The following is an 11,673-nucleotide window of genomic DNA, read 5'->3' as shown; positions in this document are numbered from 1 at the left end:
TATATGCATTTTAAAATATAATAACAGTTTGATGGAATGTTCATATATCTCAATGGTAGAGTATTGCTAAGCATGTATGAGTTCCTTTATCTAAAATAAAAAAATATGAGAACTAAATTGTGTACAAAAGAAGACAAATTAATAAAAAAAGAAGATCCTGATCTGAACTGTCTCTTCCTTGTCACTAGATTTCTGGTGACAGAGCCTCACATATTTTTTAAGGTTATTAAAAATTTCTTCTTTAGATACAATGTATCAATTTGAAGTTTATGACTTGGGCAGTTTCCTATAATAACACAAGCTTTCAGGGCCGGAGATTTAGCTCAGTGGTTCAGTGGCCTACTTTGCAAATTCAAGGATCCGAGTTCAATCCCCGGTACTCCCCACAAAAAAAAATAATATAAGCTTTCTTTCTACTATAGTTTTATGTTTATAGATCCCTCAAAATATACTAATCTTACTTTGTAGCTAGGCCCTTTCTTCAAGCTCAGAATTCTGCCAATCTCTGATAGGTCCTCTTTCGTTACAGTGTTGCCTTTCATAGAAGTCATATAAATGAGATAAATCCAACCTAATGTTTTGTGCTTGTTTTGTTTCATGTAGTTCATTATTTAGATTAATTTAGTGTTTGTACATGTACACATGTCCCTTTAAGTTATGAGTAAAATGCAATTTCCTTTTGGGACATACCAAAATGGTTTATTCATTTCCTTTTGTAGTACATGCAATTTTTGTTTTATGTTATATTAAAAAAAAACCTGCTATTGACATTCTGCTGTATTCTTGTTTACAGTATTTGAGAGTTTAAGTGGTTCAATATTTCTGTCAATATATGATATAATCAGATATTTGAAATTAAGCCTCTCTAGTGGTGGTATAGTACTATTTCCTTGCTCTAATATGCGTTTTCTTATAGATTAATGTATTTGAAAAATGTTTCATGTATACCTTTGCCACAAATACACACACATAATATGGACATAGTATTTGATAAAACATTTATTTTTAAATAGTGTTTTTATTATTTACTTGTGATTATTTTTATTATTCATTTGATTTGATTTACAAATATTGTCTTCCAGTCTGTAGACTGTTTTTTCATCTTACTGTCAATGTATTTTAATGTGAAAGTTTTAAATTTAGTGAAATCAGTTACACTTTTTATGTACCGGTACTTGTGCTTTTACATGCTGTGTAAAAAATGTCTTTACCAAATGCCACTTGGATTTTTTCCCAGGATTTCTTCAAAGGAATTTATAATTTTAGCGTTAACTTGGAATTCTCTGATCCACTTAAAATTACTTTTATGATGTTAAGACAAATGCTCTTTTCCAATAAAATTGTTTATCATGTTTAAAAAAATAAACTGGTTAGCTATACATGGACTACTTTTGAACTCTCATTCAATGAGTTATATGTCTAATTCAATTCCATTATCACATTATCTTGTATTAAGTTTTGAAATTATAAAATGTAGGCAGCACAAGTCTGTTTTTCATTTTGAAATATCTTTAGCACAAGATAAGATATTGTTTTTATATATAAATTATACACTGATTTCTATAATTCAAAATGATTGGATTTTGGTGGGACTATGTTGAATTTAGAAAAAATTTGGGGTCCATTGATGTTTCAAAAAATATTCAGTCATCTCACAAGTGAACATATTCTATATTTCCATTTATTTAGTTTTTCTTTCATATAACAATATTTTATAATTTTCATTGCACAGATGTTACACATATTTTGTTAAATATATTCCTAAATAATTTATATTTTGTCATTAAAATATATTTATACGTAACTAAATGCATGTTTTAAGTAAAATTTTCCTTACCTGTTGACAATATAAAACTATAATACAATGATAATGTGTTAACCTTGTTTCCCATTGAAGCTCAAAATCATATTTACAGACTATTTGTAACTCCTTTAGAATTGTCTGCTTAAATGATTGTGTGGGTCTGTGAATCAAACATTTTTACTCATTTATTTTCTGGTGAGACAAATTTTCATTCTGTTGCCCTAACTGGTCTGGAATTCTTGGGCTCAAGTGATCTCCTGCCTCAGCCTAAGGAGTAGACAAGACTACAGGTACATGCTATTATGCTTGGCAGCCCATAAATTTCTAACCCACATATCAGTTTGTCATTTTTATCATTTTATTTTTATGGGATATGAAATTTACTATGATTTCTGGAAAAGGAAAGAGAGCAGATAACCTTGCTTTTACTTGAATCTCATTTTTTATTATTAAATGTAATATTGCCTTTCTTTTTTTTTTTTTTTCCTTTCTTACTGACTACTCTTTACCAGGTTGAAAATTTTCCCACTTTTTCCAATATTCCAATAACTTCTATTTTATTGTTCAATGCCAGATTTAAATGGAGATATAATAATATTTCACTCCTCTGAGGAATCACTAAATCATATCCTGTCACCCATATGTGTATATATATTTTAGAAAACTGGAACTGAGTACAAATCTTTTTTTTTTTTCCTCTTGATATTATATATAGTTCTAACTACTGCATGCTTTTGGACTACTGACAGCCATGATGACTGAAAGGAAAAGGATCTATACATTGCTCTGTTTTTGTCTTTATGTCTATGTCGTGAAGTTGATGGCTGGGTGGTCAGTGAAAAATTAACCATATGAAAAGAGCAGCTCAGTGGCGCTGTTAGAAATTTGCTCATTTAGTCATAGATATGGAGGCAATGAGCACAGAAGTCCATGGCTACATATGATTTTTTTCAGGGAGATTCAAAGTGAATACAAGAGGGGCTGTCATAAGAGCTTTGCCATGGCCTTGCTTTGAAACTCATTGAACTTCACGCATTGGGAATTCACTAGAATCCTGAATTCATTGGGAATGAGAAACACTTCATGAAAAAAAGGGAAGGAAGGGACTGGAGCATGTGTAATGTGCGAGTCTATATGTTCATATGAAAATTAAATTACGAAATAAAATGAGAATTTCAAGATACTATCATCAAGGCATTAAAACGTCATGAAGAGTCTGTAAGTATTGGTTTATGTGAAACTGAAGGTGTTCATGTAACATGCGAAGCAAGCCAATGTAGTATTAAAAGAGAATAACAAACATTTAAATATATTTTTCATGTCATTATATATAAAATGATGTCTAGATCTTATCTCCAGTATATTTATTGAATAATATATTTATCACTCATGCATTTTATATTTACTTTTCACACTTGATCACAAGGAATTTGTCCTTTGCATCCTCATATTTTTCAGGTAGTAGTATTCTAATATCATTTTTAGAAATGCTGACATTTTCAATTAGTGAATGAACATCACCTCATAGTCTTTTTGTACCTACCTATCACTGCTTATTGCATCCATCTTTTCTAACAGTGTCACCAGTTCCAATTTTACTTTTTCTTTGTATTTGAGGGATGTAGGGAATTAATGACTTTCATGTTACACCCCATGAGCACAATAGTATAAAAGGCATAATCAAAATACTGGAAGGTGGTCACATGAATTGACATATAATAAAAGTGCATAAAAGTATGTACTCATAGAATTTACAGACAAATGCATGGGAAACTTGAAAATCTACAGAGATCAGTAGATTGTATCAGAGTGAAAATTTTAAGTGAGATTTTGTAAAACCTAAGCAAGATAGTACTCCTGGCAAAACTGTATAAAAAGAATATGGGATCTCCTCATATTCTCTTCCAATAGGGCCGCTCAATACAGAAACTTTCAAATGCTAGGTCAACCACCAACTATACTCCCAAATCACTCTGTCTGCATTGTACCATACGACTATGTACAAATCAATCTCTAAGAAAAATTTTTACCAGAAAGTCTGGGTCTAAAAGTGAAAGCAGGCTTCTGTTGCTCTTGAGTGATATATAGTATTGAATGAAAAGATTCAGTTTCACATTTAATTTTCCAGCTAAGAATGTAAAAGTTATTGTACACATCTTTTCTCAGATACATTTGTCTTTCCACAACACTTTTCGTAAGTGTGAGAGTATATAAGAATCATTTTAACATTAATAAAGAATATAAAGTTATTTTAATGAAAAAAGATATAAAAGTGTCTTTTTCCTCAGCTTCAGTGAAAAAATGTAATTTTTATTTCTCCTTTTATGAAAGGAGAAGCACAGAAGAAATAACCTCGGATTATATTAATATATATCCTTTACACTAATTATATTGCATTTGCTACTTGAGGGTTATTTTTGATGGTAGCATTCCATTTTCAGATTTGTGGATTGCCACCACACCTGACTGGAAAGCTCAAGGTAGCAAGTTCAATCCCTGGTCCAAAAAAAAGTCAGATTTGTAGATTGAATCTTTATATATAATAAATGGTGTTGGAAAAACTGAATTTCAACCTGCCAAAAATTAAAATTAGATCTTTATCTTTCACCATGCACTAAAATAAAATCCAAGTGGATTAAAGATCTAAATATTAAAAAAGAGTCACTAAATTTGCTGGAAGATAAGTTAGGCAGAACTCTTGAAGACATTGGCATAGGAAAAGACATTATGAACACATCCTCAGTAGTATGAGAACTAGCACAAAGAATCAACAACTGGGATCTCATTTTATTAAAAAGCTCCTGCACTGCATAATAAAACATCACCAAAAATAAAAGACAATCAACAATGTGGGAAAAAATTTTCACCAGCTGCTCCTCAGACAAAGGACTATTACTTAGAATGTACAAAGAATTAAAAAAAAACATCCCCCCCTTAATATAAAGACCTGATTCAAAAATGGCCATCCGAAATGAACAGAAATATCACACTAAGAAGTAAAGGCAGCAAGTAAATATATGAAAAAATGTTCCACACCACTGGTCTCTTTAGAGATCTAGATGAAAACAACACTGTGATTCTACTCACCCCACAAAGAATGGCTGCTATTAAGAAATCAACCAATAACAAATGCTGGTGGGAATGTGAGAAGAAAGGAACCCTTCTCCATTGTTGGTGGGGGTGCAGACTGGTGCAACCACTGAGGAAATCAATATGGAAATACCTTAAAGAACTAGGATTAGAGGTTCCATTTGACCCAGCCATCACTCTGCTAGGAATCTTTCCAAAAGAATTAAAAGAACCATATCACAGTGATATATGTGCAGCCATGTTTATAGCAGCAGTTTGTAATAGAAAACTTGGAAACAGCCCATTTGCCCATCAGTTGGAGACTGGATAAAGAAGATGTGTTTTTTCTTTAGAATGGAATACTACTGAGCCATAAAGAATGCGAAATTAAGAGTAATTCATAGGAAAATGGATGCATATTGAAGATATATTCTTAAGTGAAATCAATAAGTCACACGTGTAAATACCAAATAGTTTCTCTGGTGTGAAAAAATATAATTCTACATAAGATCATAATGGTATAATTGACAATGTGAAATAGTAAGAAAAGGGCTAAGATATAGGGAAAGTGGAAAGGGTAGCAGAAAGGAAATCAGGGAAAAGAAAAAAATAGGAGAAAATGAAAAAATGGAAATAAAGTATTTTAAATAGGGAAGGGAGCAGCTAAGGGGAAAAAAGGAGAACTAAGACCTGTCATGTAAAGGTACAAGATCCCAATGATGAGTGTAACTGTACTGTATACCTAAAATGTACCAATAAACTCAATGAAAAAAAATCTTTATATTTAAATAGTGACATCGACCTACTCAAAATCACTAAAGAAATCCTCAATTTGCTTCCATATTGATTAGAAACCAAGCACCTAGAATTCCATAGCCATAAATAAAATTTAATAGTATGGTTAGCACACAAAGATACAGCACAAGTATTTGATAATTTGATAATGACATTTAAATCAATGTTTAAAAATTTACCAAATTTACCAAATAAAAGGAGACACATTTGCTACACTTCATTTTTTGTTGTTGTTTTGCGACAAGGTCTCACTCTGCAGTGCAGGCTCCACTTGAACTCACTATGTAGCCCAGGTGCCCTTAAACTCACAGCAGTCCTGCTGCCTCAGCCTTGTGAATACTGAGATTACAGACTCAGTACGGTGCTATGGTGTCTGGCTACATTTTTCATTTTGGAAAGAAATTCTAAGATATCTGTAATTACGGTGTGAATGTAGAATTTTCTGGTCAGCACTCCCAAAGTACTGTTTAGTAGTAATTGTTCATATGATTTAATAGTGTCTGTGATGTGGAAGTCATCCCAAAAAACAGAGTGATAAAAGGGAGATAATTATTAAGAAAATTAAAGATTAAAATGCTCTTGTGAAAAGAGACATGAAGAGTAAAGTATATTTGCCACAAATAAACAAGTAAATGTGATAAGTCAAGAGAAGAAGGCTAAGGTATATCACTTTATAATTTAAATACATGCAATATAAGAAATTGGTATGATACTTGGTAATGAAAATTAGGAATTTATAGGAAGTTAGCTTTAAATATTTTAAATAGTCTATTGACCCACATTTACCATAAGAACAAGCTTTGTATGCCAGTCGCATGTCAGAGAACAAAGATGTAATCCCTTACAAAAGTTATACCTCAAGGATAGCATCTGTCTATTTTTCAATGTTTCCACAATTAGAGCAGATGATAATTCCTTGGTGAACTGTGCTCTGGATACAAAGGTGAGCCTGGAATTAATGCCTTCACATTGATAGGAACTTCTACTAGTCTTTAGAGTTCAAGGACCCACTCTTTTCTTTTGACAATTGTAAGACATTCGGAAGGAACTTCTTACAGACTTCTTACATTGTAGGAGACATTAGATATTCCAAATACTGGTGCAACTGTATCTCTAGCCTCACATACCCTTTCAAAATATGTTCTTGACCATTTCCTACCAAATCAGGGGAATGGAAGTCAAGCCCTTTGAATCTGGACAGCTTTCAGACTACTGTGACGAATAAACCGTGGTGATATCGAGGCTGGTAACTATCAAGTCAGACATATAAAAGATGATACAACATTTTTCTGTTCTGGAACATGTTCAATTGGAATATAGAGCTGACTTGCAAGAGCTATGACTCCCAGAAAGCCACACTGCTGTGATGAAGGCAAACAGTACTAAGATTATTTAGGGGCTATTATTTCTATAAAATTTTAGTAGGTGTATGATAGCATCTTATTGAGGCTTTGATTTTCATGGATTTTTTTTTTTTTTTTTTTTTTTTTTTTTTTTTTTTTTTTGGTTTTTTTTTTTTTTTTTTTTTTTTTTTTTTTTGCTGTTGTTGGGTTTGCTATTTTTCTGTTTTTTGGTTTGCTTTGTTTGTGGTACTTCAGATTGAACCAAGGCCTTAACCATGAGATGCAGCTTATTTTTTTCTTTGCTTTTTACTTTGAAACAGGATCTCCCTAAATTGCCAAATTGCCCAGGATAGGCTCAAATTGAAGATTTTCTGGTCTCAGCCTCGCAGAGTACTGGAATTACAGCCATACACCATCACATCTGGCTTAATTTTTATGTTTTTAGTGATAAATAATATTGAATATTTTGCAATATAATTTAATTTCATCCATTTTACAATATAATTGAATCCATTAAATTAATTTAAATTTAAATCCATCTAAATATTCTGTCTTTTAAAAGTTATTAATTACTGAGAGGTTTTTTATTTTTTGTGTTTTACTTTGCTTTGATTTTATATTCTGGATACAGTTTCATTATCAGGTATATGATTTGCTAATGGATTTTCTATTCATAACATGATTTTTTTCTTCACAATATTAACAACCTCTTTCAAAGAACAGAAGTTCTTAATTTTTATGAAATGCAGAGTGCAAATTCTCTTAACTTTCCTGGATTGCATTGTTGGTATTGGAAGTAAGATATCTTTCATTAATTTAAGGTCAGTGATTTTTTAAAAATTCATTTTCTTCCAATTCGATAGTTATGATCAATCCACATTATACTTTCCTGGATTGCATTGTTGGTATTGGAAGTAAGATATCTTTCATTAATTTAAGGTCAGTGATTTTTTAAAAATTCATTTTCTTCCAATTCGATAGTTATGATCACAATCCATTATGAATTAGTTTTTGTTTGTAGTGCAAGATATGAATGAAAATTTATTGTTTTGGATATGTACATACATATATGTTCTGCTCCCATTTTTTAACATGTACTTTCTTTGTTTAAATGTTCTGGCAACTTCATTGAAAATCAAGAAACATATGCAAGTAGATATATTTCTGGATTCAATATTCTGGTCCATAATGTGTTATGTCTAAGTTAGTGACAGTAAAACACTATCTTGATTGCTGTAGCTATATACCTCCTGTAAATAGAGAAATTTCCATTTATTTTTCAAAGCTGAGTTACAGACTTTTTATTTCTAAGTAAATTTTGAGTGCAATTTTTAATTTTTACAAGCAAGTGGGCTGGTATTTTGATTGTGCTTGAGTCACATGTACTGTTACCAAGGAGTGAAAAGCTGGTGTCTTAAAACATGGAGTTTTCCAACTCAAGAACACAACATGAAGTCCTGCTATCCCTCTGGAGCATGACTAATTGATTCCAGGATCTTCGTCTCCTTATACAAAGTTCATGTATTATTAAGCCCCTCATATAAAATTCTGTAAAATTTGCTTGTAACCAACTCTCATCTTACTCTGAACTTTAAATAATCTCTAGATTATGGATAAAATCTAATACAATGTGAATGATACAAAAATAATATTTATATTCTATTTTTAAAGAATGATGATAAGTAAGTTTGTACCTATTCAGTTCAGATAAATCCACAGATGAAAAAACCATGGTCATGGAAAATTTCCTATGTGTCTTATTTATATAAGCATTTAGTTTTCAAGGTAATATATAGTATTGTTCAAGAAACAGTTTATAAAACAATTTGACAAATTGTTCCCTAAACGTTGTATATCTTTATATATTATTTATTGTCATTTTTTATTTCAATTTTTAAATTCTGTTGCTAACATTTACAAAAGTTAATTATTTTAATGTTAATAATTTTATTTGGCTCATGACCCCCATATTAATATGTATTATTTTGATATATTCATGGAATACAGTGCAATACTTTCCAAAGCTCTTCATACTGTCTCTTTGGTTTTTATCAGCTACTCTCTTTTTCTAAGAACTTTGCTGCAAATTAGATTGAAGGTTTCTACATCAACAATCGCAATACATAGAATAGCTTCTTTCACAATCTGTTGATGATTTTAAAGAACAAATTAAATTTGCAGAAAAAATTTAAGAGAATATTCCTGAACCTGCAAATAATATACTGTTATTAATATTTTATATTTATATAACATTTGTATCAATTAATGAACCCCTATCATCATTTAGTATAAATACTTTGTCAGAGTTCACATAGTCATTAGTTTCTACCCCTTCTCTATTCCATGATACCGGATAGGTGTTTCTCAATAGGTTATGTAGGCTAGAATCATGTGGTGGTATGTCTGGTCTCTTGCACCTTTCACTCAGCCAGTTTTCCCCTTCTCTGCTGCCTGGCCACCATGGACTAAGCATAATTGTTTTACCATGTCCTCGCACCATGTTCTTGGTGCCTCTGAGCCAGCTGGCTATGGACTAAATATCTGGAATCTATGAGCCAATTAAATATCTTCTCTTGTAAGGTATAAATGTCAGATATTATGTCTCAGTGTTGGGAAATCTAACATAGAGCACTGGTACCAAGAGTGGGATTGTTGCTGTGACCACAACTGAACATGTGGTTCATAGAATTTGGAACTGGTTTGAGAGAAGATTTGAAAAATTCAGCGAATTGAGCTGGAGACCTAAAAATTGGTAGGCAGAGCCTAAAGGTTGGTTCTAGATGGAGCTCTGAAGATGGCTGGAATAAGAAGTGTCAGGGCTAGGCTCAGGAGGTTCCAGTTAGGAACACAGGTATCATCTGTAACTGAGCTAAAAAAAACATATGATTTGTCAAAAACTTCCCATATGGCCTACTTCCTGAGACCTGAGCAAGGCTGTTTTTTGTTTTTGTGGGTGTGTGTGTGTTACCGGGGATTAAACTCGGGTCCTTGTGCTTGCAAGGCAGGCCACCGAACTGCAGGCTGAATTTAAGGGCTATGAAATAATTGATCTGGTGATGGAAATTTTAAGGTCGCCTAGCACACAGGATGTCATATGTGTACTACTGATACTTTTTAGCCAGATTTATAGAGTGAAAGAAGGGCAAAAAGGAAGAGCAGAAAAAATTTAAAATGGAAATTTCAGCCCAAAGAGAACCTAAAATGAGCAAAAGTAGATATCATGGCTGAAAGCACTGATTATATTAGCAAGAAATCAAGTATACTTGTTACAAGAAGCACTATGTTTTGAGGGCAATTCAGAGTCAACAATACTTAAGACTTTGCCTGTTCTAGAGGACAAATGTGTAATGTTTTACTTGCTAATGCAGACTTGAGAGCCCTGCTCTTGAAGAGCCACCATGGGAATTGGTTTTTCAGGATTCATTTCACTCAGCTCTGTCATCCAGGCACTCAAAAACCACAGAAGCCTTGCTCCAAGGAGTCATAACTATCATCCCTATTGACGGCTGAACTAGGTGTGACCCATACGATGCTGTTATCAGGCAAACAGACTGTAAATTTGGGGACTCAGGGAATCTTTCACCTGATTTCGAAGGGAGGCATGGAAGATGTTATAGCTTATATCTTGATGTTCTCATATGTGGGGTGTTTTGGAGGTAGCTGGATCTTGGGTGTATGACACTGGAGAGTAAACTGGTTGTTTCACCATAATTCTGGATGTAGATGAATTGATTTCTTGAAGACAGAAGCCTAAATCAAGGTGTGAGTTTCACCAATAAATAGGCATGTAGCCTGGATAGAAGATAAGGGGAAAGTGAGGCTCGCTGTTGTTGCCTCTCATCTGCTCTGTGATTAAATCTTTCTCCTCGGTCATTGCCTCTTGATGTGGAGCCAGCTGACTAGCAATAGACTGAAACTTCTAAGCTATGATGAAAAGTAAACCTGTCCTGCTTTTAATTGTTGGTGTTAGGTATTTTGCCCTAGCAAAGAGGAAAAAACTAAAACAGGAGGACACGCAAAGAGCCCATAAGAAGGCACTGTTTTAACTTTCGGAAATGGAGCCCAAAGTGCAGGGGGAAGACAGCAATTGCTCAATGTTAGGAAAATCGGTGAAAAAAAATGTGAGGCTACATTTGGAATCCAGGTTGAGTCCGAGTGGGCTGTAACCAGCGAGGATATATGGGGGAATCCCCAAAACAGTCTGGAGCTCACATTGCCCCACCATGTGCTCTGAATACCAGATATGTAATTTTAGGAATTAATGTTTGCCTTGTTGAGTTTGGGTATTGCTTTGATGCTGTTTTGTTTGTTTGTTTCATTTTGCTTTTACTTAATGCTTATTCTTTTCCCTTTTGTTGTGCAAGTAATTACATTGTGGCATTGAACCATGGGATTCTGTGATTACTGACCCCATTTTTTTTTCAGAGATCCACAGCTAAGAGTTCACCTTGAATCTCACCAGAGACCATGTGTTAGCCATTTTAGCAAGTCTGTTGTTATTGAGCAAAGGATTTCTGTGTTTCAGTTGTATTTAAAGTATCTGTAGTATGCTACTTAGAATTGTTCTGTTGTGATTTTTTTATTTAGAGAGAAAGTATAGTTTAAGTGAATTTGTTTGGGTGTCCAGTTCACAAAGTTAGAACATAGTGGTATATATATATG

The sequence above is a fragment of the Fukomys damarensis genome, unplaced genomic scaffold, assembly GCF_012274545.1.
Source record: "Fukomys damarensis isolate Sample0158 unplaced genomic scaffold, DMR_v1.0_HiC HiC_scaffold_1, whole genome shotgun sequence".
NCBI lineage: Eukaryota > Metazoa > Chordata > Mammalia > Rodentia > Bathyergidae > Fukomys > Fukomys damarensis.
This window is presented reverse-complemented; position numbering follows the sequence as displayed.